The sequence below is a fragment of the Saccopteryx leptura genome, chromosome 10, assembly GCF_036850995.1.
Source record: "Saccopteryx leptura isolate mSacLep1 chromosome 10, mSacLep1_pri_phased_curated, whole genome shotgun sequence".
Classification (NCBI taxonomy): domain Eukaryota; kingdom Metazoa; phylum Chordata; class Mammalia; order Chiroptera; family Emballonuridae; genus Saccopteryx; species Saccopteryx leptura.
Window position 1 is genome coordinate 65,805,579 of NC_089512.1, and position 27,566 is coordinate 65,833,144.

Here is a 27,566-nt window from a genome sequence, read left to right on the forward strand (position 1 = left end):
TGTTATGGAACTTGCCTCTGTGAGTCCCTCCTAGACATGCATAGTCTTCACGGACTGGCCTGCTGTCACTGCACCCCCATTCTCACTTACCTGTCACTAGATTTCCGCCTGGAGTGGGTAGCGTCCTGAGTTTGGGTCAGGTTTTGTCCTTTTGTGTGAATTGTATAGTTTTACTAATAGGATAATAGCTAGTATGTTGCATCAAAAGATAATTCTCTTTTCTGTTCTCAATATTTTATGCTGGGCAAAACACATCTCCATAAAAAACAACATAGAAACTGTTTTCCGCAGGAGGCTCTTTCTGGAAACGCTGTAAATGGAATCACGTGGGTTAGGTGGAGGGGTGAGAAGAAGAGAGGATGGAGATTTTGGGTTGAAAGAATGAAACTGAAATACCTCTGGCTGATTATTCCTATGAAACCATGTCAATTTTTCAGAAAGCTTTAGGGATACTAACTCACATTCTTTGGCATTAAATGAGAAATTCCTTCTGTGGTAGGAAAAAAAAAAGGTGACCCCTACCAAAAGGGTAAAAAAAGTGACCTCTCAAGCTTGGAAGACACAAGGGTTCTGCAATTGTGATACAAGAACACGGGTTCTGTCCTACTAAGTCCCAAACTCTCTGAATCATTTCAGAGACTCCCCTGCCTCTAAAATGGAATGCTCTTTCTTTTCTCATTGGTTTCTAGTTAAATTTGAAATCAGGCTCTGTTTTAGATATTTTATGTGTTGGTGATTTTGGGGAGGTGTCGTAGCTAACAAATCAGCAAGAGTCATTCCAAACTTTTAAAACAGAACTTCCAAGTAAGAATGTTCTTTAAAATGCCAACAGTGATTCCCACCAGCAGTGCAGGAGGGTTCCCTTTTCTCCACATCCTCACCAGCACTTATTCTGTGTTGATTTGTTGATGAGCGCCATTCTGACTGGTGTGAGGTGATATCTCATTGTGGTTTTAATTTGCATTTCTCTAATGATTAGTGAAGTTGAGCATTTTTTCATGTCTATTGGCCATCTGTATGTCCTCTTCGGAGAAGTGTCTATTCATCTCTTTTTCCCATTTTTTGATTGGATTGTTCGTCTTCCTGGTGTTGAGATTTACAAGTTCCTTATAAATTTTGGTTATTAACCCCTTATCAGACACTGTGGAAAACAGTATGGAGATTCCTCAAAAAATTGAAAATCGAACTGCCTTTTGACCCAGCTATCCCACTTTTAGGAATATACCCCAAGAACACCATAGAACTGCTCCAAAAGGAGAAATGCACCCCCATGTTTGTGACAGCATTGTTCACAATAGCGAAGATCTGGAAACAGCCCAAGTGTCCGTCAGAGGACGAGTGGATTAAAAAGCTTTGGTACATATATACTATGGAATACTATTCAGCCATAAGAAATGATGACATCGGATCATTTACAATAACATGGATGGACCTTGATAACATTATACGAAGTGAAATAAGTAAATCAGAAAAAACTAAGAACTATATGAATCCATACATAGATGGGACATAAAAATGAGACTCAGAGACATGGACAAGAATGTGATGGTAACGGGGGGGGGGGGTTAGGGAGGAGAGGAAGGAGAGAAGGGGTAGGGGAGGGGTGGGGCACAAAGAAAACCAGATAGAAGGTGACGGAAGACAATTTGACTTTGGGGGAGGGGTATACAGCACAATCAAATGTCAAAATAATCTGGAGATGTTTTCTCAACATATGTACCCTGATTTATCAATGTCACTGCATTAAACTTAATTAAAAGAAATGCCAACAGTGAATCGAAAAAGAAGTAGGAAGTGAGAGGAAACTTTCATTTTTAAAATATAAACAATCGACAAACTGGGATGCAAAACTCCTGGGTTTTGTCCCTTCCCTGCCGCCTTGTAGCTGGTGATACTAGCACTTGCTTAGACCCAGCTCCTGCACCTGTAGGATAAAGGTCACGACACTGTCCTGCGTGCGGCAGACGGGCGTGAGGCAGACGGGCGTGAGGGAAGCTGTGAGTCCCTGGCCACTCGCCGCCTCGGCAGTGGAGCGCGGACTGTGCTGTCGTTCTCAGGTGCGGCCCTCATTTACGCTCCAGCCTTTCAGGCCTCTATCTCCCAAACCCGATGCATTCCCTTGGGGCCACTCTGCTTCGTGCCTGGGGTTTTGGTCCCTTGAGAGTTCTATTTTACTTATTTAATTAATTTCTAAAAAAAATTATTGCAGTGAGAGGTGGGGAGGCAGCAAGATAGACTCCCGCATGCCACGGGGAACTATCTGGCAAGCTTCCTACCGAGGGAAGCTCTGCCCATGGGCAGCCGCTGCTCCGTTGCCCCACAACCAGTCCACTCCAGCGCCTGAGGCGAGGCCATGGAGCCATCCTCAGCGCCCAGGACCAACTCGCTCAAACTCTTCGAGCCATTGCTGTAGGAGGGAGAGAGAGAGAGAGCGGGTGAGAGAGAGAGAAAGTGAGGGGGAGGGATGGAGAGGCAGTAGGTCACTTCTCCAGGGTGCCCTGACCAGAGTTGAACCCGGGATATCCATTCACTAGGCCGATGCTCTCCCACTGAGCCAACCGGTCAGGGATCTGAGATTTTCATTTAGTAATTATATACATAACTGGGGTAAAAAAGGAGGCATACATATATTTGTTAAGGCTTTAATTTTAATTTTTTTTCCGTGTATCAGAAACATTTGTTTTAAAACAAAAGGCATTCTGTATGAACTGTCTTCTATTAAAAAATGGAGAACCAACATAGAAACTTCTAGTAACCAAAGCTGGGTCACCCATGATTAAGCAAAGAGGTTACATGAGATTTGGCAGGGTTGTTACTTGTCAAAGGAATATTTGCTGTTGGCCTTAGTATAATAGTGTTAATGATATTATTAGGTGGTAGAGATTTTCAATAAATAATTGATAAGGAATAGGAAGTGCCTTTTCTGCAAATAAACTTTGGAATAATTAATATTCATGAACTCTGTCAACAGAAAAAATGTAGAGGAAGATGGGCCTCACCCCAGACCCTGGTTCTGAAGGGTACCATTTATGAGGTTAGAGATGGAGAACCCCCATGTGTGTGGAGACAGCTTCTCACATCTCCATACACACCTCCCAGATGCTGTCTCCCTCTGAGAATCCCCGAAGTTCTGGTTTATAATAGATTTTTGGTTGTATGGTATGAGGGCAGAGGAAGTGTGGGAGAACGCAGCTTGGTAATACAAAAGCAGTGTATGAAAGTCACTTTTATTTCTTACTTATAATCTACATGCACATTCTAGATAATGGATGGCGCCTCTCGTTCAGTACTTGAACGTCAGGGCAGAGAAAAGGCCTGGATGACAGAGCTAGAGCGGACACAGGTGCCAACAGCAAGAGAGAGAATGCCTGCATGTGGACTGCACTTGTTAGCACGCTGTCGTCAGACAGCGTTCTTCCAGGAGTGGCGAGCACTTGTGCAATGCGAACAGTGGTTTCACCTCTGAAAATGGTACTTAAAGAGTTTCTGTCTTGTAGTAACATGAGGAAGGGTGCTGAAGGGGACCTGGGAACTTCATTCTTCTATTTATATGTGGGTCTCCTTGGTTTTAGTTAGAGGTAATTGCACATTTAATCCCTCAAATCGCTTTAACCCTTGAGGTGTCAACTTTTTACCTTGTTTGAAATGTGCTTTAATTCCAGCAAAGACAAACTGTGGAATTTCCTTGCCAAAAATTATTTAAATTTAAAAGTGTGTGTGTGTGTGTGTGTGTGTGTGTGTGTGTGTGTGTGTGTGAATGAGAGACGGGCAGGGGGGTGGGTGGATGGGTTAATGAAAAGAAGTAATAGCAGTATTAAAGGATTAGATTTAGGTAAAGAAGAATGTCCTACTTTCATTGTTGGTAAGAAAGGTGGTTAAAATACAAGTATTAAAAAAGAATGAAAACTTTTAAAAGAATAAAAGAAAAGAAAGATTGACAAAAAAGATAACTGTGTTTTTATTTTTATTTTATCCTGGCTTGAGCTTAGAGAGAAGAGAGGAGGCACCATAGCTCAGAGAAGTTGTAGATGGGCCCTCAATCAAAAGCGTGTATTTGTCACTTGCCCTGGCAATATGGTTTTCTCAATTAGAGTCGTTCTTGAAGGCCTGCTTCACAGCTTATGTGCAACAGATATTAACACAAATTGTGTAATTACATCAAAGTTCCAGATTTCTCCAATTTGCAGATAGTTTTCGGCTAAGAACACAGCAGCAATAAAACATCCTGCAGCCAGAGGAAGCACACTCTAGGCAACCATGAGAACAGAGCCAAGTGCCTTTCACAGTTTATTTTCATGGTATTTAAATTATGATACCAGTGGGTATTTTTAATTAGTGTGCACTTGTCTACATAAGCCATGTTGGCAAATTTGATTCATTCATACAGTAGTCACTATAAAAGAGGCCAGCACAGCCTGCAGGAATTAAAATTAAAAGTTTCTGCAAGCTGTTGTCGACATGACCATATCTCATTAACTTTAAAAATGGAGATTATTTGCCTGAAAGCTTGATTTGACTAGAAGTAATCAAATATTAGGCTCCACGAGGGGGTGGGGCACCGTTGCTGTGATGTATGCTGCAGCAGGTTCGCCGTTCACTTTAAATAGCAGTATAAGATTTTTGTTTTGACAAAAGAAATAGGAAAGAGAAACATAGACATATGGCCTCAACAGTATTATTAGGGTCGTTTTGTTTTAGATTAAGACTCATTATTTATGAAGTTTGCCGAACACAAACATGATTGTGCTGATGACCAACTTTTCTCTTGGAAAGGAGGCAGCTCAATGGTCTTGAGTGGCACCTCCATCTGGCCAGTGTAAGTTTTGGGAATATGGGGCCGCTTCACGGTTCACTTTCCTTTTTTCTCCTGGTAAGGTGACATAAAACTGAAATCTGTACATTGGATTCAGTCCATCATTTTAACTAAATATGATGAACAAGGTTGCAAAATTGTGCATAAAATAAAGCAAAATAGAAGAGCCCTCTTTGTATATCTAGTTTCTAAATAGCTTATTGTTTGAATTAGGTATCTGAACAAGTCTCTTTTGGCCAGTGATTAAGGAATCTAATGTTGAAAACCCAAAGATACTGAAATCTGGTAGACATGGTCTCATTTTTTATCTTTTTTTATATTTTCCCACGCATAATTGTACACTGTAAAATGAGGATGCACTTTGGGGAGTAAAGGAAAGAAAGAAGGTCCAGTTAAACAAAAGCCCAATGACAAAGTGTTGTGCCTTTTTTATGTCTGTGAACTGATATGCACGCTCTGCATTTACTGAAGGAACAGGAGACTAGAATGTAAGGAACTGGTTTTTGCATTAGGCTCTCCCTGGAGGTAGCAGAAAAAATATTATGTCCCTGCATGAAATGCGAATGTGAAATCTACCAGAAAGAAATATTTATGACCATTTTGTGCTTGATTAGGCTTGGATGACATCTGTTGGAAGACAGGCACCGGACAGAGAGAGAGACGCCCAGGGGCAGATGTTAACGGAGTTGTTTAGATGAGGCGAGGGCAGAGGCGTCCATTTACTGCCAGGCAAAACGCAGGAATCGTGTTAGCAAGAGTGCAGCTGACAAGCATCCACGGCGATGGAGACGCTAACATGAGTCGATGAAACAGACAAATACGGCTGTGAGTGACCGCACTGCCTCAGTTTATGAACAGGTATCTAGGAGAAACCATGGTCCAGTAACTTGCAGGGAGCCAGCACCTTAATCAAGTTACAGAAATGTGACTCAACTCTAAAAGGAGATCACCCTCACTTTTTCAAGTGAGTGAGTTCTACATTCTCCTGCCAGGCAGGCTTAGCCGAATCAGGAAACAAGGCTATATTTCTCAGTGAAAGGAGAATTAATTAAATTACACATTTGCCTCTGAATACTTTTGGAACCCTAGTTTCTTTTCCTATCATTAAGTCTTCTCTGTAAAATAATAATAATATAATAATAATAATAAAGGAAGAGCTGTTTGTCTGAAGACAGGGCTCTACCAAGAGTGGAGGTATGAGCAGCTATTTCATTCTGGTTCTTTTCCCAGCTTCTTTTCCTGTAAATTTTCTCTGTCTGGAATTCTGATGGGAAATGTTATTTTGTTTTTGTTTGCAGCAGTTCTGTTGTTTTGATTTTGTCTGAGTGGTATGGAAAACAGTACGTCACTTAGAGTGGGTGTTTTGTCTACCGGCCATTTGGCCATCGCACATATATTTCTCATACTTATTACATGATGACAAGGGAACTGAAAAGGCACAATTTTCCAGTCGAATTTTTCTTTCCAGTATAATAATAGTGAAAACAAAAAAGAAAACAAAGTTAATAGATTTAGCAGTTTGATGATGCTCGCAATGTGATCGCTAGCTGTAGGTGGGCATGTCCCTGAGGAGCTCTTTAAGGTGAAGGTCAGACTAAAAAGCATCTATCAGGTTCTGTAATAAACTGCCTGTTGGATAACGTTTCATATTTTGCATAGAGTTGTGCAATGCTGTAATTTAAGTAGGAAAATTCATAAAAGGATAATAAACACTTTTAACATTATTCCTATGACTAGCTTGGGGTAGTCTTGCCCTGGTTTTAGGCTGCCTGTGTAATGTAACCTCTACCAATAAATGTATTTTAATTAAAATGAATCAAAGTGAAATTTGGATGAAAATCCAGAATGCTCATCTCAGAGAATAACTAGAGGCTGTGTACTGGCTCTGTGTGGACAAGCTGTATTTGAAATCGCTCTCCACATTTGCAGTGTTAAGGAACATATTGCAAGAGAGTGGAAGTTAGCTCTACAAGTAATTTTTGGTGTGGCACAAAAGCATAAAATAGAAATGATTAATTTTTCAATTTCTTTCTGCAGATATCTAATCATTGTACCCATAGACCACCAAAGGCTTCCATTAAATATTTAAAATGCAAGAGGAAGGTAGAACCCAAAAGATGGGATTTGGGATTAAATAATGTAAAATATATGCAGGGCAGTACCAAGGTATAGCTATTGGCACAAAAAGAGATTCTCTCATACTTTTGAGATCCACTTGAAGTACTGACACCAACTTACATGCAATATCATAGGCTTGATATTGATACAGTTATTTATAGCACTAATTAAATTATTAAAACATGTCTTTGTTTTTCAGATATTAGCTTGTACCATGTAATAACAACAACAGATTATCATAAGAGCCCTATGGAAATTCACACGCATATTTTCTATGCTTTTAATGTGACCCTCCTTATTAAAAGATTTTGCCTATAATGTTAACACTAAAAATATGTAGCTTCTGCCTTGAGGATTTTAGAGTTAGATGGGGAAATGCAGTGTTTGAGGGTCACCAGGGTATGTGCAGCATGGTTTTCTTCAAATCAAGGGGACTTTTATAATCCCGGAAGGAGGGGATGTCGCTGCCTCAGTACATAAATGCTGTCAGGAAGGTCCAGCTGGGCTTCGCCGAGCTCCGCTGTTCTGTCTTTATCACTCTGCTCAGTCCCACATAATAACATCTTCATCTGAGATTGTGGTGGCACAGGGGAACTGCATTTGTTGATCAAATTTGGCTGGATAACACTGTGATCTCGTATCCTGAAGTGCAGAGATGTGCCTGGAATATGTAAGTGCAAAGCTGCCCTCTTGATTGATTGATTCTGCCTGTCACAGAACAAGATAACCGGATCAGTAAATACTCGGTGCACTTCACCATCATCTCCACAATCAAAAGTGAGGGCATCGTGGGGCTGGAGCATACTGGACATGATGGGAATGCACACATTGCAGAACGATCATGGGAAAGGTGCATGCGTGCGCACACACACACACACACACACATCTCTTTGTGTGTGGTTTCCTAGAAGAGAACAGGATAAAGAGAAGTATTTTCTGTATGTTTAGTGTGCTTCCTGGTTATAAAAATAGAATATATTTTGCAGCTGTCATCTTGGAGGTGTTCAACATTTATCGTAAAAAGTTGTGATTGGAGTTTTGTTTACAGAGGAGATTTAGAATGCAGATTAGGGAAGCAGAGCTGGGAAGAGGTCTGCAGTGGTCTCAAGCACAAAAGGAGCTTGCACCCAAGATTTGCTCCTATTAAAATAAACTTTTTGTTTAAACAGATGGGCCAAATACATGTAAACAAGTTGTTTAAACTTTTACTAAATTCCCAGGGAGTGCCTTTCAAAATTAGCATGGGTTGCCAAATTTGGTGTTTAATTACACAGAGTTCAAGAAAAGTTTAAAGAACGGAACTGTGAGTCTTTGGGAGGTGAGGTGATGGCAGGTCACCAGGTGGCATACATTATTTATGGTGCCTGGATCGTTTCCCTAGCAGGACCGTCGGCATCTCCCTCAGGTTGCCTCTCCTGTACTTGTCCTTTTCTCTCTAAAACTCAGTTTCTGGAAGGCAAGGGCTGTCTTTTAGTCTTGTGCCTGTCCTTCAGGCTCCTGGAAGACTGCCCTCTACAAACTCTATAGCACGTGGCAAGTGAGTGAAGGAGGAAGTAAATGTTGGGCTTTCTTTGTAAATATTTTTCAAATGAATACATGTGAGGTATTTGTCTCCAGAATGTAGGTAGTGTTATAACTTAAAGTCTTTTGGGGGAGAGAACTTAATTGTTTTCTTAAAATCAAGCAATCAAACCTTTCTTCTTATTATTATTGATCTGAGAGAGACAGAAACAGAAACATTGATTTGTTGTTCCAATTATTTATGCATTCATTAGTTGATTCTTACATGTGCCCTGATGGGGGATTGAACCCAGAACCTTGGTGTGTCGGGACAGTGCTCTAACCGCCTGAGCTACCCAGCCAGCGCCTATCCTTGCCTTCTTTTATCTTCTAACAATTTTCATGCTGTTAATTAGGAGATGAGATCAGTTACTCAAATATGGTGTTTCTGTTACCACCAGCTACATGCAGTTACTCGAAGATAATGCTGCTTCTCTTTTTATATATGTAGAAAATGCAAATTATAATGAGAAAATACCCCAGACCAGTGACTTCACTTGTGAATTTTGCAAAGACCTCCAAGGGTTCATGCCCTTCTTTGTGGCCTTCTGGTTGTCTTAGCTGCCTCTTGGTAGGTGATGTCTAGACCATTCTAGCCAAGTTTTTTAAAAAAATATTTTTTGTTTTATTTGGCTGGAATCAATACTTACCCTCTTCCTCTCCCATAGTTTGCCCACATGGGCTGTGTGACAAAGGAAAGGCAGAGTGGTGGGGTGGGGTTAGAGCCAGTCATTAAGTCAGGAAACTTCTGTCTCTGCAGAAATTTCTTCCATGGAAGGTGTAGATCAGTTACAACAAACATTTCAATAGATTTTATATAGAAAAAAATGTTTTCACACTTAAGAAAAAAACATTACCACTTTTGAAATGTCTGGTTAGTCCTTTGTGACTTACTTATTTTTATTTGAAATAATTATAAGGCCTTTTGGCAGAATTGGCTTCCTTTCTTAATTTTTTTTTAATATAAAGAAAGCTTAATTGAGTTTAATGTTCTTTAAACAGAAATTTTGCGAGGTGCTGATGATTTTAGAGAAGTCATTCTGGGAAACAGGTTTTGATTTTTTACAAAAAAAATAGTGTTTCTTTTCAATTTGGTGAAAGCTATTCCTAGTAACGTTTTATAAAATAATTTTCTCTTCAGGGTGTGTTTTATTTCCATCTCTTTCAGGAAAGAGAAAGTGTTTTATTGGATATTTTTGTTTCAGTCTTTGTTTCCATTATTTTTGCCAAAATTCATGGGAGTTCACTTTCCGTTTAAATGCCTGAAACATTCCTTGAAGAATATGCATTTTGGGACAACTAGGAGAAATGCTATGTAAATTGGTTTAAGGAAGAAAAACAGTTGTTACTGTAGACATCTTGACCGTTCCCTTTTTCCTCTATAGTTTTGAGAGCAAGTGATTTCAATAGTGATGGGCCGGGCTCGGTGCAGCAGGGGTGGTGGGGGGTCATGAGCTTGAGTTTCAAAGGACATTTGGTGTTGTTTGATAAAACATATTTCAGTTTTCTAGTGAAGGGAGAAAATAGGCTTTATTCATTTAAGGAAAAAAATGGTTAGTAGATCTGCTATGAGAAAACACAAGACAGGTCCCTAAAAAATGTGCACTGTCTTGTGAAATAATCTTGGCTAAAAGATTTTGATGACCATGATTCCCCAGTTTTTTTCATATAAATTTGTTACTCTTTGGGAATTGGTATCAGGCAGTTTCTGTTCTAATGGCTTGGACTGTGTCTAGGAGAATGTGTTTGTTCTGCTTTGGCGTCATCTGTCCTTTCAGTACTTTAAATCCAGCGTCCTCAGCTTGCAGGCAGCCCAGTGTGTCCTAGTCCTCACAGGGAGCAAGACCATTCGAGACGGACTGCTCTCCCTGAACCAGGTCTACGTATGTTTTTATTTTGGGTCTGGCTGATGAAATGGGATTTAGCTTTCGTCTGCGCCGAATTTTACAGACAGGCTCATGTTTGGCCGGCAGACATTCGGCCTCAATCCTCCCCCAGTCGCCATGGTGAAAGGAGAGGCCTTTCTCCCTACTATCTGTGGGCTGCCTTCTAACATTTCTATTGTCTGGGGAAGCAATTTGAAAAATGGATTAAAAAACGGGCAAGTGCATGGCTTCTGTGAAAATTCTGCTGCTTCAAACTGTGGGACTTGTTTGCTTTGGCTGGTCACTGTGGCAAGATGGACATATTTATGTAGAAAGCTCATATCTAGTATTTAAGTTGAAATTTTACACATATGCGTGATGAACTAAACTGAAGGAAAGATTTTGCTGCTGTTGCTGTTCCTCCTTCTTCTGTAATGTGGAGGAACATAGAGTAGACACGTTTTAGTATGATTGCCCTATGCTTGGCCACCAGCATTTATTTGTAAATGGTCAGCTTTATTTTGATAGTGCTGTGGAGATTGGGCACTAGATGGCTACCATGTTTGCCCTGTAGGAGAGTTAATAAAAATGTTCATGGCTGGAAGAAAGCTTATATACAGTAGTCTGTTTGTCCTGTGTTTCAACCACCTGAGTCACAGCCAAAAAAGCAATTGTGTACTACATATTTCAAACAGATGCTGAGGGTAGGAAGGGTGACTAGAATTCACAGCAATAAAATCCTGCTCTCCAAGTTCCCTTGAAGGAAGTGAACTCATAAAAGTTTTGCGGCCGACTTATTTGTCCAGCCCTTTGAAGTATTTAACATTAATTTAGCCTACAAGTCATTGGCACCTCAATGTTTTATTGAAGTATCAGGACCTGTTAAAGGCCAACCCCTGAGTATGCTTGGGGAAAAAAAAAAAAACAGATTCTGGAAGCAGATCTACTAATTTAACTGTTCTTCATATACATTGTTTTTATTGAAACCAATCTTGCATACATTCAAAGTTCTCTATCTCAGAAACTGTTTCTTTGGAGTTTATATTGTGTATAAGGCTGTAGGAAACACAGTTTAGATGTAATACCAGCTTGATTTTGTTTCTTTTACTTTTCCTTGCATTGGTACGTGGTCTAGTGGGAAAGGACAGACTTACAGTGCTGGGGAGAACGAGGGCAGTACTAATGGAATAATAAATACTACCAGAAAAATTTTACGAAATGTGAAAAGTGGAGATATCTCCCAAAACTGAAGTACCCTGTAGCTGCCATATCAGTAGACAAGGTCTCCAACCTCATTCATCCAGGTGCTCTCACTAGTTATCACGGGTCATGGAAGGGACCTGTGCTCCACAGGAAGCTTTCTGTGTTGTTTTCCATTAGTTAGTAGGTAGCAACAGATAGCTTAGAAATGGCCTATTTCCTGGGCTTTACAAAATACCTGTCTGCTTCCCCTAAACTAGGGGTCCCTAAACTTTTTACACAGGGGGCCAGTTCACTGTCCCTCAGACCGTTGGAGAGCCAGACTATAAAAAAAACTATGAACAAATCCCTATGCACACTGCACATATCTTTTTTTTTTTTTTTTTTTTTCATTTTTCTGAAGCTGGAAACGGGGAGAGACAGTCAGACAGACTCCTGCAGGTGCCCGACCGGGATCCACCTGGCACGCCCACCAGAGGCGACGCTCTGCCCACCAGGGGGTGATGCTCTGCCCATCCTGGGCGTCACCATGTTGCGACCAGAGCCACTCTAGCGCCTGAGGCAGAGGCCACAGAGCCATCCCCAGCGCCCGGGCCATCTTTGCTCCAATGGAGCCTTGGCTGCGGGAGAGGAAGAGAGAGACAGAGAGGAAAGCGCGGCGGAGGGGTGGAGAAGCAAATGGGCGCTTCTCCTGTGTGCCCTGGCCGGGAATCGAACCCGGGTCCTCCACACGCTAGGCCGACGCTCTACCGCTGAGCCAACCGGCCAGGGCACATATCTTATTTTAAAGTAAAAAAACAAAACGGGAACAAATACAATATTTAAAATAAAAAACAAGTAAATTTAAATCAAGAAACTGACCAGTATTTCAATGGGAACTATGGGCCTACTTTTGGCTAATGAGATGGTCAATGTGCTCCTTTCATTGACCACCAATGAAAGAGGTGCCCCTTCCGGAAATGCAGCGGGGGCCGGATAAATGGCCTCAGGGGGCCGCATGTGGCCCACGGGCCATAGTTTGGGGACCCCTGCCCTAAACCATCTCTTCCATAGTTCCTTTAAACTAGAAAAGGACCTTTTAAAAAGAGCTCAGAGAGATGTGAAAGAGGAATGGGATTTAGAAACTAATGTATTCAATAAAGCTTGCAGGTGTGCAAAGTTGTGTGGCCTTTAATTTCCATCCAACAGGTTGAGGATTTAGGAAGGACTCTTCTGTCCACAGTAGTTCCTACATACACACGTCACCATCCCCACTCTACATTTGATCTTTATCACATGTGTCATTAGTTGAAAATACCCCAGATGGAATTGCTTGTAATGTGTCCTTTGACACTAACCAATCATTCCCATGAGGTCATGGGGACTCTGTCCCTTTCTCTGCTATGTCTCGGCACATAGATGTCCTAGGAACTCATTAAGTAACTAAAATGGACAGTGAATCCAAAAATCTCAGCTACCTACTAAGGTTGGGCGACTTAGAACTTCTGAAAGGATCATACTGATAATGCTCATTTCAAAGGAGATATAAAAACTAAGGCTGTGGGAAGCAATGGTTAATCAAAATTCTAGGCCCCTATTTAGTTGCATTTGTCCTAATGTTTTGGCCAGGTTTCAGTTAGTGAAGTATCTCTTACACCCTGTAATTTAGTATACAGTTTCAGCTTTCCAAATAATGACTTGCTAATGGTCAGTATTTAACTTTCTAATTCAGGGGAGCTACCTGTTCAGCAGAATTTTAACAATTGTAGGTGTTGATTGAAACCAGCTCAAAAAGTGCTTAAGGTACATTGTACCGTGCATCTGACGTCTACCTGGATGGTCTGAGGTTATCATGTTTTTTTGAATCTGAACATAAACTACAGGTAGGGATTTTTCTAAATCTGCCTTGAAATAAAATGTATCTTTACTTAGGAAGCGTTTTCCATCTGGGTAAATAAAGCATCATTTTTTTTTTTTTAGTTACACTAACCTGAAATGTTGACTCAGTTTCTCTCCAATGCCTTCAGTTATGTACGAAATAGTTCTTGCAAACTCCCCATTTCCTCCCATGAGCTCTGACTCTATTGTTGTAGTAAAATTAAAACACCCAAACGGACCTCCGTAGCCGCTGCTGTTGTTTATTCAACTCAAACTTAATTTTCCTCCCTAAAACCCAGTGCCGTGTGGTGGCAGTGGGGTCGTCACCTCGGTCCTTTGGGTGATTGTGGATGTAGTTGAGATACTGTGAAATTACAGGTACAGGTTTTATTGCTTCTTGAGCCTTCTGCAGTAAATGTCTCTTCTTGAGGGGTTCATTTTGAATTTGGGGTGTGCCTGGTAGGTCTACATTCAGTCTATATTTTAACAGAATTGGATTGGGGCCTGATAGTGTCTTACATTTGGGTTGATTTCTATTCTAAGCATAGTTACATTAACTAGAGCTTCTTTTCTCTTGCTTGTGTTTACTGTCATTTTTTTTTTTTTATTTTTTTATTTTTATTTTTTTCATTTTTCTGAAGCTGGAAACAGGGAGAGACAGTCAGACAGACTCCCGCATGCGCCCGACCGGGATCCACCCGGCACGCCCACCAGGGGCGACGCTCTGCCCACCAGGGGGCGATGCTCTGCCCATCCTGGGCGTTGCCATGCTGCGACCAGAGCCACTCTAGCGCCTGAGGCAGAGGCCACAGAGCCATCCCCAGCGCCCGGGCCATCTTTGCTCCAATGGAGCCTTGGCTGCGGGAGGGGAAGAGAGAGACAGAGAGGAAAGCGCGGCGGAGGGGTGGAGAAGCGAATGAGCGCTTCTCCTGTGTGCCCTGGCCGGGAATCGAACCCGGGTCCTCTGCACGCTAGGCCGACGCTCTACCGCTGAGCCAACCGGCCAGGGCCTACTGTCATTTTTAAAAATCAGCAGAAAAGAGTCCCTGGCCGGTTTGCTCAGCGGTAGAGCGTCGGCCTGGCGTGCAGGAGTCCCGGGTTCAATTCCCAGCCAGGGCATACAGGAGAGGCGCCCATCTGCTTCTCCACCCCTCCCCCTCTCCTTCCTCTCTGTCTCTCTCTTCCCTTCCCACAGCGAGGCTCCATTGGAGCAAAGATGGCCCGGGCGCTGGGGATGGCTCTGTGGCCTCTGCCTCAGGCGCTAGAATGGCTCTGGATGCAACAGAGCGATGCCCCAGAGGGGCAGAGCATCGCCCCCTGGTGGGCATGCTGGGTGGATCCCGGTCGGGCGCATGTGGGAGTCTGTCTGACTGCCTCCCTGTTTCCAGCTTCGGAAAAATGAAAAAAAAAAAAATTAAAAATCAGCAGAGCGTCGGCCTAGCGTGCGGAGGACCCGGGTTCGATTCCCGGCCAGGGCACATAGGAGAAGCGCCCATTTGCTTCTCCACCCCTCCGCCGCGCTTTCCTCTCTGTCTCTCTCTTCCCCTCCCGCAGCCAAGGCTCCATTGGAGCAAAGATGGCCCGGGCGCTGGGCATGGCTCTGTGGCCTCTGCCTCAGGCGCTAGAGTGGCTCTGGTCGCAATATGGCGACGCCCAGGATGGGCAGAGCATCGCCCCCTGGGGGGCAGAGCACCGCCCCTGGTGGGCGTGCCGGGTAGATCCCGGTCGGGCGCATGCGGGAGTCTGTCTGACTGTCTCTCCCTGTTTCCAGCTTCAGAAAAATGAAAAAAAAAAAATTAAAAATCAGCAGAAAAGCTTCATCTATTTTATTGCATTACAAAATAATGTCATCACTAACCCATCCATCCTGTGGGTCTTGCTAGGTCCTGATTATTTATTTATTTGTTTGTTTATTTTTTCCGCATTTGTGCATGCGTGCATGTGCGCGCATGAGAGAGAGGGAGAGAGAGAGAGAGAGGGAGGGAGGGGAAGGGAGAACGATGAGAAACATCAACTCGTAGTTGCGGCACCTTAGTTGTTCATTGATTACTTCTCATATGCGCTTTGACCGAGGAACTCCAACTGAGCCAGTGACCCCTCGCTCAAGCCAGCGACTTTGGGCTTCAATCAGCAACCTTTGGGCTCAAGCTAGCGAGCATGGGATCATGTTGATGGTCTCATGCTTAAGTTGGTAAATTTGGGATTTCAAACCTGAGACCTCAGCATTCCAGATCGATGCTCTATCTACTGCGCCACTACCAGCCAGGCAAGTCTTGAGTTTTTAACCCCCTGCAGGGTAGGAAATAGAGTATTGGTTAAAGCATTACCACAGTTATGGATCAAAAGTTGAAATATAGAAGTGATTACTTAGGGTCACTTGGTCCCCACTTCACCTCACTATACCTAATAAGGGCTATTTATAATCAAGGGAAGGGGCTGTTTGTAAAAGCTGTCCAAGGAGAGGAGTTCTGCAGCACCCTTGACGTGCTTAGGTCCAGTCCAGAGCTCACTCCTGGTCTCAGTGAGTCTACTTGTTTGCTCGCTTTCACCTGCTGCAATTTAAGATGAGTTCCCGTGTCCTCTCTGGTTGTCGAAGACAGCTTATTGGCAGCTCCTTTGTAAGAACCCGTCATATACTTGAAAGCAGTTATTAAGTCACCCCTTAGCCTTCTCTTTTTCAGGCTACAACATTAGAACCCTTTTAACCTTTCCTCAGAGGTTCCATTTTCCATCCTCTCAATCATTTGACTTGCCACTCTCTGGATTTGTTCCAGCCTCAGGCAGCTTTCTGGAAACACGGAAATCAGGAGACCCTTCAGAGGATGCTCTAGGCTCCATCCACTGAGGTCTTCCTGCATTAGCAGACAGTTTTATAAAATTCTTAAATGCTCTTCTATTATTTGTTTTTATATTCAAGCTAACCTTTCCTGACTTAGCATGTTTGGTTTTGTGATAGCCATTTATATATATATATATATTTTTTTTTTTTAAATATTTTTTTTTTCTTTCATTTTTCTGAAGCTGGAAACAGGGAGAGACAGTCAGACAGACTCCTGCATGCACCCGACCGGGATCCACCCGGCACACCCACCAGGGGCGACGCTCTGCCCACCAGGGGGCGATGCTCTGCCCATCCTGGGCGTCGCCATGTTGCGACCAGAGCCACTCTAGCGCCTGAGGCAGAGGCCACAGAGCCATCCCCAGCGCCCGGGCCATCTTTGCTCCAATGAAGCCTTGGCTGCGGGAGGGGAAGAGAGAGACAGAGAGGAAAGCGCGGCGGAGGGGTGGAGAAGCAAATGGGCGCTTCTCCTGTGTGCCCTGGCCGGGAATCAAACCCAGGTCCTCCGCACGCTAGGCCGACGCTCTACCGCTGAGCCAGCCGGCCAGGGCGCCATTTATATTTTTTAGAGTGTGGTCTGTGGGCTGAAAGAGAAATTCAGAGGCCAGTTGATTTTGTTATTCTATCCTGTGTTTATCTGTATTTTATTTTGGGGGTCCTTTTTATTTTTTCTTATTTATTTTTAAATTATTTTATTATTGAAATAGAATTGACATACAACATTGGATTAGCATCAGTTATAGCTATTAGTAATTTGATATTTCTAGATATTGCAAAATGATCGCTACAATAAGTCAGTTGACACTCATCACTACACACAGCTACAAAGTTTGTTTCTCATGAGGAGAACTTTGAGATCTACTCTTTTAGTAACTTTCAAATATGCTATATAAGATTATTAGTCCTATTAATAGTTTCCATGATGTATATTATATCCCCATGACTTATTTATTTTATAACTTATTTCCATACTAATTTATTTTATAATTTATTTGTACCTTTGACTCCTTCACTTCTTTGCCCTCCTCCACCCACCGCCCTGGCAGCCACCAGTCTCCCCTCTGTATCTATGCATTCCATTTTTTCTTTTACTCTTTTTGTGATAGATGGGGACCACTTTCTCCATCGCCTGTAGTGTATGTGAATAGTCACAGCTCAGAGTATGCGGAGGAAGTGAAAGGGGCATCAGTAATCAGTGTGCTGGTTACGAGCGCACAGGCCTCAGGGTCCACTGCCTGTGCTCCTCACTGACGTGTTCGTGGGACCCGCTCGGCGGGAACTGCCTAGGGAGCCTCCACCTGCAGGGCTGGTGTGTGCCGCTGTCATGATCTCTTGATGGGAGGCAGGAATGAAGACTTGGTATCAGAAGAGTTACATTCTTGTCTTAATAATGACACTGGTTTGCTGTGTGACTCTGGGTGATACACTTTCTCTTCTGTTTAATGAATAGCTTAGAGGATGTGCTCAGAAACTTCCATCCATCTCTCCCACTCTGCCCTTTAATTGCTGTATTCAGATTCAATGATTGGACTTAATTTCTACCCTTTTGGGGTGGGGGTGAGTGGGTAGCATTTCTATGTGCGTTTAAGAGCCCTCTACTTCAGGGATGAACTTTACACACTGCCTCATCTTTCTAATATCTTGGTATTGTTTTGTTCCTGGGCCCAGAGCACTATTTTTTAAAAGGCATTCAGAAGTTGAGGGCATTCAAAATTAAGTCTTTTCTATGTTAGATTATTATCTATACCCACCTTCTCCCGAACCTTCTCATCCAAGGGCCCCAGCACTCCACACTCTGCCTATTTAGTCCGTTTCTGAGCTTCCTCCCGGAGGTCTACAACCAAGGTCAGATCCGGACCTGCTTTAACTAGTCTTGGCGTCTCTACTCTGGTTTTCTGCATGGAGGTCTGGGCTCATCGGCCCTTGTGCGCGTTTTCTGTCCCACCAAAACAGGCAGTTTGTCTTTTGTCTAGGCTTTAGGGCTGGGTTTTCCTAGGCATCTCATGGTCGAGACATCCACTTGTTCCCCCACCTTTCAGTCTTGGTTGGCTAGTACCTCCCTCTGGCCTAGAGTGGCAAACAAGACTGACTGCTGGGAGGCCCGCCCTCTTGTGCTTTCTGGCCTTCCTGTTCTGTAGTGTAGAGCATGTGTGAATCATCCAGACTGTGTCTTCCATTTGCCCATTTAATAAGCTCTGGAGGTATAACTCGCCTTCAGGCACTAAAACCAGGGTTATTTGAATGATACCCTTGTTTCCCCTCCTCTTCTCCAGACTCAGTTTAGTTCTCTTGGGTCTGAAACCTTCCTTTCTTCCTCCTCTCGAGTCTGCACCCTCATCCAGGCACAGACCCCCACGTGGTAGAGGGAGCTCGGCTTGTCCATCCTGAGGCCCTTGGGGCTGGGGACGCCTTTCCTTGCCTGCTCGGCGCTGGCTCGGAGTGAGTGAAGGGAGAGGTGAGGAGATGGAGGGAGGGCAGAGGCCACGCCTCGCTCCCAGGGCTCCACAAGGTGATCCCAGGCGGTTCATTCCACCTTCTCTTGAAATTCCTTTTCTTTTTTCCAGAGCTAACTTTCTTTTCCCTTGGGATCTTGTGCTGTCAGAGGTTGCCCCGTTGTTCAGCAGCCACCGAGTCCTCTTGCCGTAAATGTTCTGCCAGGCCCCCTCCCGCCTCCCCTCCCCGGAGAAGCACATGGCCAATCTGTTTTTATTTAGCAAATACAAGCTTGTTTTGTTGCTTGTCCACAAGCTCAGGAAAGGAAAAACTATCCGTTGTTTCTTTTTTTCATGCTCACTTGAGTTGCAAGGCTGTCTTGTCTATCCACCCGTTTCACAGGTGGCATTTCCCTGATGTCAAGAAAGAATGCATGTGGGCCCTGAACTGTTGGCTCAGCAGTAGAGCGTCGGCCTAGTGTGCGGAGGACCCGGGTTCGATTCCCGGCCAGGGCACATAGGAGAAGCGCCCATTTGCTTCTCCACCCCTCCGCCGCGCTTTCCTCTCTGTCTCTCTCTTCCCCTCCCGCAGCCGAGGCTCCATTGGAGCAAAGATAGCCCGGGCGCTGGGGATGGCTCTGTGGCCTCTGCCTCAGGCGCTAGAGTGGCTCTGGTCGCAATATGGCGACACCCAGGATGGGCAGAGCATCGCCCCCTGGTGGGCAGAGCTTCGCCCCTGGTGGGTGTGCCGGGTGGATCCCGGTCGGGCGCATGCGGGAGTCTGTCTGTCTCTCCCTGTTTCCAGCTTCAGAAAAAAAAAAAAAAAAAAGAAAGAATGCATGTGGAGACTGTGCCCACCACCCTGAGCACAGCCTGAATGTTGTGCACTAGGGCTGAGAATATCATCAAGTCTTTGCATCTAAGCCTGGGGATGTTAGACTCTAGCCAACAATAAGGAATTTGTGTTATCTCTAAATCCCTGGCCTGCCAGGGGAAAGTTAGGTGCAGCTATACTGTGGCACAGATAGTTTCTGTCAGTCTCATTTAGCATGAGCTGTCACGGCAAAGAGCTCCCAGCACGGCCCTGGTCAGTGTGAGAGCGGGGGTTGGGGACCGGGGAGCAGCTGCTGCATGCTGGTTGCTGGGAAGCACCAGGGTTCAAGGCTCAGCAGACCAAGGACTTTAAAAATGCAAATGGGCTCATTGATGATTTGAGGTCGACTTCATGTTGATTGCTAGTATTTCTGATATACAGGTTAAAGAAACAATACTTAATATTCCAACCATTTCACTGTACTTTTTGTCATTGGGGCTACTAGAAAATTTAAAATTACATATGTGGTCAGCATTTTATTTCTCTCGGGCAGCTCTCTACCAGAAGTTTCATTGTAAGGTTCTGTTTCGGATGGTGCCCCAGGATGGCTTACTATGTGTGTATTTTTTAGGTACATTCCTTTGTGTACTGTGGGTTACCTTTAATAAAACATCGTAAAGATATGGACTTTGGACCAAGACAAACCTGAGTTTCAATGTGAACTCTGTATTGGCGGCCTGTATATCAGCATCTTGAACTTTCTGAATCTCAGGTTCCTCAGCTGTGTAAAAGGAATCATTGCCCCTGAATTCACTGTGGTTAGGTATGGAGTAATGCAGTGACGTTACATTGATATTGTGGACATTTGGTTACTATGATTCAACAACTGTATTTTCCCAAAGTTAACAGATTTAGAACCTCTGTTTTGAAGTTTTATTGCAAATTTAAAAACAAACAAACAAACCCCTTGGCCCTGCCAGCTCCTCATACTGGTATTGTGATAGCTAAGGGCTCCGAAAGCTAGGTGCCAGGCAGGGTGCATTCCCTAGAAGGAAAGTCCTATCATTGTCTCCGAGGCACAGCAAGGTGCGGGGATTTGCTAAAGGTCACACAGCCAGTAAGTAGTCTGCCAGACACTGAGTCTCTGTGGTCTAAGTCCAGAGCCACATTCTTTCTCTACCCAGTATTGTCTACCAGTGAGTAGAATACAGAGTAAAAGAGCCAATAGCAAATGGATGTGCCCAGGAAACATGCTTTTCATGGGTACATTTTGTCATGATTTTATAGCATATACCTAAATATTTTCTCTTAGTGTACTTCTCCTAGTTCTACAGCCCACTTAAATAGCTCTTGGTTTTAGAGCTTTCCTCAAAGTAGACACTGTTTCCCAGGCCCATTTCAGTCTGAGTCGGGCTTAAGCAATTCCATGATAGAATTATATTGGGAAATGGATTACGCAGTATCCCAGGGGTCCCCAAACTTTTTACACAGGGGGCCAGTTCACTGTTCCTCAGACCGTTGGAGGGCCACCACATACAGTGCTCCTCTCACTGACCACCAATGAAAGAGGTGCCCCTTCCGGAAGTGCAGCGGGGAGCTGGATAAATGACCTCAAGGGCCGCATGTGGCCAGTGGGGCCGTAGTTTGGGGTCGCCTGATAGACCATGATAAATCTTTGCGGGTTTTTTTTTATTTTTTTATTTTTTTATTTTTCTGAAGCTGGAAACGGGGACAGACAGTCAGACAGACTCCCGCATGCGCCCGATCGGGATCCACCCGGCACGCCCACCAGGGGGCGACGCTCTGCCCCCGTCGCTCTGTTGCGACCAGAGCCACTCTAGCGCCTGGGGCAGAGGCCAAGGAGCCATCCCCAGCGCCCGGGCCATCTTTGCTCCAATGGAGCCTCGGCTGCAGGAGGGGAAGAGAGAGACAGAGAGGAAGGAGAGGGGGAGGGGTGGAGAAGCAGATGGGTGCCTCTCCTGTGTGCCCTGGCTGGGAATTGAACCCAGGACTTCTGCACGCCAGGCCGACGCTCTACCGCTGAGCCAACCGGCCAGGGCCCAATCTTTTGTTTTTGAGGGCCTGGTTTCAGTTGTGCAGTCACCACAGTCCTAGGTACCATGTGTCCATATGTCTCGTAGGGGCCCAGTAAATGTTATTTGTTAATGCTTGTCGCAGTGCTTCTGAAACACACCTTTAGAAAGCACAGAATACAGTACTTAAAAATTACTGTCATTTATTCCATTAATGATGTGGCTTGTGATGTGGTTTCCTCTCTCATGTGTGATTGTCTCTTAAAATAATTACCTTTGATTAGATCTGAGCTTTGAGCGGTTGTACTGCTATGTGGGAATCTTTCTCTTTACCTTAACATGACACACCTACACCCCAGCAGACATGGCCAGGTCCCTCCATGATGTGTTTCTTTTCATTAGCCCATGTTTCACCAAGGGGATTAGATGGTGGGAATGTCTTCTTTTCTTTTCAAGTAAGTCAGCCACCCCTGTGGGGTGGGAATGGTGGGGGCCTGGGGGGTAGACCGTGATCAGAGTTGAGAGCCTTCAGCTCACTTGGGAGGTTGAAGTGTGCTTTTGTGCGCAGCACATGGGCTAGACTCACGAGGAGGAAGAGTCTGGACTTGGAAAACTCCCTGGAGATGTTTTAGTTCAAGGTGAAGGTCTGGACTTATGAGAACTGAAACGTAACTTTGCAGCGGTAACATTCTTCTAGCTCCCTTTCCCCACGCTGCCAGTGTGGTGGCTCTCTGAGCACTGGGCTGAAGCTGCTGGGGGCTGGTGGGTGGGACACACAGGTGTGTGGGAGGCCCTTCCACAGCTGCAGTGCGTTGCCAACCCGGCCTTTGATGGGCTATTCAGCAGCAAGCAGGATGTGCTTATCTGAATGGTGACAATAATTGTAAACATTGGGTCACCAAGTTCAGTATTCTGGTTTAGACGGGCCAGTGTGGGGTTTGGAGGCAGTTACTGGGGAGTGCCTGCTGAGCACATGGTGGGAAAGTCCACTGTGGACCTGCCGAGTTGTTAGGCAAAGACTCTGTGAGTCCATCTGGACAGGTGCGATGCTCAAAGCCTCCCTCTCCATCCTTCCTGTTGTGCAGATAGGTGAACTAGTACCCAGTGAACAGGGCTGTGTATTTGAATAATAGCAAAAACTAACATGTACCAGTATGAATAATATGCCAGGCACTTAGTTAAATACTCTCTGTGTGTTAACTCATTTAATATCCATGACAACTTTTTGAGGTAGCAACTAGTATCCTACCCATTTTTCAAATGAGAAAACAGTCTCAGAACATTAAGTTAACTACTCAAAACAATAGAACTAGGAAGTTTTGGAGCTGGGGTATAGAAACAGGTCAGAGTTACTGCTGTTCTCTGTCTCACACTTGGCTTCCTCAGCAAGCAACCTCAGGCATTGCTCAACTGCTTCTTGTGGAGCCCAGTCATAGACTGAAAACGTGTGTGTGTGTGTGTGTGTGTGTGTGTGTGTGTGTGTGTGTGTGTGTTTTCTGTTGCTGTGGGACAAAATACCATAAACGCACTAGCTTAAAACAACATATATTTATGATCTCGCAGTTTCTATTGAGTCCAGACTTATTTTAACTTGGTCCACTGCTTGGGATCTCACAAGTCTGTAAAGAAGGTGTCCATGAGTCCTGATATCATCTGTGGCTCAAAGTCCTCTTCTAAGTTCACCAGTTGTCCAGAATTTATGGGATTCGGGTCATTGTGGTGTAGGAGACTGCGGCCTTGAGCTTCTCAAGGCCTCCCACTGTCCCTGGATTTGTGGCCCTCTCCGTCACATGGCAATTTGTCTCCTTGGGGCCAAAAAGACCCAGAGTACTTCACTGAGAAGACCTCTTGTCTCAAGGAGAGTTTCAGCCTTTCTTTTAAAGGGTTTACCTGGTAAGGCCAGGTTACCAAGGAAAATCTCTGTTCATTACCCGAGAGCCAACTGATTAGGGACTTTAATTTCATCTGCAAAATTCCTGTGCCATGTAAAGTAACAAAACAAAGGCTGGCTATTTTGTCACACTCACACGTCCTGCCCATACTCATGGGAGGCTGTCATTGAGCTTAGCATTGGCGAGTGCTTGCGAGAGACGTCTGCTGCATGTCTGCTGTGCCCTCTCTGAAGGATGCAGGAAAACAGAAACTGGAGTGCAGTTCATTTGTTTCCATGGGGCTGCTGGAAGCATGTGCCTTCTGGGTCACTTTCAGGTGAGTTCACACTGTTAGAGTGACACAGTGGACCGACGCTGGGGAAGATGCATGATTTGTTGTGAAGTAGCATGCTCATCTCTGGGAAGAGAGTTAGAGTGAGGTGATGGAAAGAAAAATATCTCGGGAGTCCTAGGACTGTACTCTAGGACCAGTTTTGCTAATAGTTCTCTCCTTGGGCCATCACACACTCCTGTGGGCCGCAAGCTTCTAGTCTGTGAAGAGGCCAGTGGAAAAGGGTAGGTCCTGGGAGGGGCATCCTATCTAAGGCACTTGGTGGGTAAAAATGTCATAATTCTTTTGTCTGGTTTTCTGTGCAAAGTATGACCAAGAAATAATTAAGTCTGTTTTATTAGCTCTGTCCAAATAATAATAATAACAACTTTATAGACATGCATCTCCTGTTGGAAATAAATGAAAGGACTTTGATTTTGCCAAACTACTGGGCTTTACATCTGCAACTTTCTATCCGATGCAGCAGTGATCATGTCCTTTGCCCCTCATATTTCCTTTGTGTCTTCTTCCTAAATGGCTCTTTATACAGCCCCTTAACATAAAGTGGGAGGGGACAATCAGTGATCTCTGGTCTTTGGGTCTTTGGGTGGGCAGACAGAGATGAGCACATTTCAGAATCTCCTTGCCTGTTTCTCTGCCCTCACAGTTCCTCCCTCCACTGAACCTTGTTCCCCCTTGACCTAGGTAGCCTGCCTATGATATGATGAACCCTGACACATATGCTTGTTGCTGCCAATTCCGTATCTGGGGATTGGAGTCTGGGTCTTCACAGAGGAATGCTGAGGAAATACAGTAGTAGCTTGACCTGTGGTGGCACAATGGATAAGGTGTTGATCTGGAACGCTGAGGTCACCAGTTTGAGACCCCTGGCTTGCCCGATCGAGGCATAGATGAGAAACAACTACGAGTTGGTGCTTCCCTTTCCTCCCTCTCCCTTGCCCTTCACTCTCTCTCTCCCTTCTCTCTAAAATCAATAAATAAAATCTAAAAAAATTTTTTGAAAAGAAATACAGTATGAAAAGTACTCTCTCATGACATGTAGCTTGTGAAGGCTTGGTTATATTACCTAACGCCCCAAATAAATGTCTACCCTAGGTAGCAGTATTTCAGTTTGACAGTCGAGGAGAATGAGACATGAATGACTTAAATAACTTACCCAGTGGGACATACTAACAAATGGATGTGCAGGAATTTGAACTCATATGTGGTGTGTGCCCAAATCTGTGCTCTGAGCCAGCAAGATGAGCAGCTGGATGGAGCACTGTCAATAATTATACACTCAGAGCCCACCTAGACTGCCTCACGTCACACCTGCCAGAAAGCAAGGCTGACCAGACGAAAGCAATGCGACCAGCTTCAGAGGGCCAGGATCCTAGAGAAAACAACCTCACATTCTCAATGACCCCACACGTTCTCAACATCAAGGTAGAAGAAAACCATATTGCAGATGATGCTTCTAAGCTGCTTGTAGTAAAGATTCATAACTGGAAAATGAGCATGTGACAGTTCTTTGCTTGAGTGTAAACTTAACTCATTAATTTAAATCATCATGCTTTTTTAACAAAGAGGGGAAAGTAATGGTCCTTGTAGAGACTGTAAGAAGACAGAAATTTGTGCTTTGGGGAGTTGGAGAACATACTTATAGTTGAGTATTAATTTACACTCACAAAGATCAAAAAGGTCTCGATGAGTAAGATAAGTATTGAGTTTCAGGGTTGCTTTATTTTTTCCTCCTCCTGCCAGACTGTCTGAAACTTATCTCACGTATCATGGTAAAAAGAGAAGTGGCTGGTAGACACAAAAAGGTAATAGATATATTTTAGGGACAGAATATGAACTGCCTTTCTGAATGTATATCAGAAGGAGAATTTACTCCAGTTGAGTTGGTTTAATGATATAATTTTACCATATTAAATTATAATTGCTCTTTAAAGGAAAATAGAGATGCATCCATTGACAGTGTGAGGCCATCCTGCTCCATCTAAGTAGCATCCTCCTCACACTTGTTGATTTCACCTTTATCTCACACCAAAGCCATCTGCAGCTTTCCTTTGGAAGTCTGGGTGGAGCGGGGGGAAGGAAGGAAGAAGAATCTGCTTCAAGCATGTGTCCTGACTTTGGCAAAACCATTTCCTGCTTTTATGCTGCCCAAGCTAAAGCTTATGAATAGATGGCACTTCTAGCTATCCAGAGCCACATTATTGTTTATATTAGATGATGTATGAAGATGGTTGGGATACCTGGATGAGTTATGGACTAAATTTCCAATGGTATAAATGTTGATAATTATTTTAGTAAATACTAATGATCACTTTTGTAGATAAATGATTTTCAATCCCAATGCATTCCCCTCTCACCAGCAGAAATAAAAAGGGGAGGGGGAATAAGAACATACATTGATTGTAGAATTAAAGCCTCATAATACTTTTTGTTTTAATAGAATCTGACTTTCAGTATGAAGTGAATTAGAGGGAAGCATAATTCATCTATGAAGTCAGCACCTGTGCCTGACAGTGTGAACGTCCATGCCTGCCTCTTTTTAATAGCACACAAGATAATACTCAGCCTATCCAAAGGCATAATGTAGTTTTTAAAAACATTTTTATTATTTTTGAAAATATAACATTTGATACATAAAAAAGAGTATGCTACATTTTATTGAACCATTTAGACCTTTATTTTATATACCAGTAATAAAGGGGAACTGATAGCCGAGGCAACCAATCCATATTGCTTTATTATCTCTTCTAAGAGGCGTTACAATTTCGGGGATGTTAACATGAAAAAAAAAGGAACCATAGAAGCTATTAAGTACAGTATTCAACATACTTATTAAGTTATAAAGCATAATATAATAAGCATCTGTGAACACCCTCTCGCGTCCAGTCAATCCCAGAATCGGTTCATTATGCGTAACTTGCATTTCCTCCCATAATCTGTGCAGGTAGGTAACCCTCCTCCTGAATTTTAGGGGTTTTCTTTTTGTTTGTTTATTTGTTTGTTTGTTTTTTGCTTTGCAAACATATTTAAATTCTTTTTTCTAATAACGTCTAACTCCTCAAGAGTAGAGGCCATCTCTGCTCTCTACCAACTGCTATTTCCAATGCCTGGCCCGAGAAATGGTAGTTGTTCTTATTGAACTGTCTAAGCAGATTAAAGCATGTCCAGATGGGTGTAGCTTGAGCACTCTTTCCCCCTGGGAGTTTCTGACAGCTTGGATGAGATATGGTCTTGCCTCCGTCTCGAGCTCTCTCAGCAGTTTCTCTCTAACCCTGCACTGTCGACACACCTGCTGCTTCAGTCAGTAAGGTCTTTCCCATCTCTGAACTCCTGCTAAACTGGCTGCAGCACAGTTCCTGTTTGCTGTAGGTAGGTGCCTGACATGATGATAAAAGATAGCTTAGATTAAATTACATGTGGCACTTTCTGTGTGATCTCACCAAACTGACCTACGTGAGGTCAGTGCTATGATTATTCCCATTTGACAGATGAGAAAACTGAGACTGGTGTTCCTGTTTAAGCAATATTAATATAGGTCAGATGAAGGGAGATAATGCTGCATCACTTTTTTTTTTTTTTTTTGTATTTTTCCAAAGTTAGAAGCGGGGAGGCAGTCAGGCAGACTACTGCATGCGCCCAACCGGGATCCACCCGGCATGCCCACCAGAAGGTGATGCTCTGCCCATCTGGGGCATTCCTCCATTGTGGCAGGAGCGATTCTAGCACCTGAGGCAGAGGCCATGGGGCCGTTCTCAGTGCCCAGACCAACTCTGCTCCAATGGAGCCTTGGCTGTGGGAGGGGAAGAGAGAGA

General features: G+C 43.9%; 1 protein-coding gene across 17 annotated transcripts in view; it reads left to right on the forward strand.

Moving 5' to 3' along the window:
- FOXP1 (forkhead box P1) overlaps positions 1-27,566 on the forward strand; it is a 650,161-nt gene that overhangs the window by 421,133 nt on the left and 201,462 nt on the right. The gene's annotated exons all lie outside the window — the stretch shown is intronic.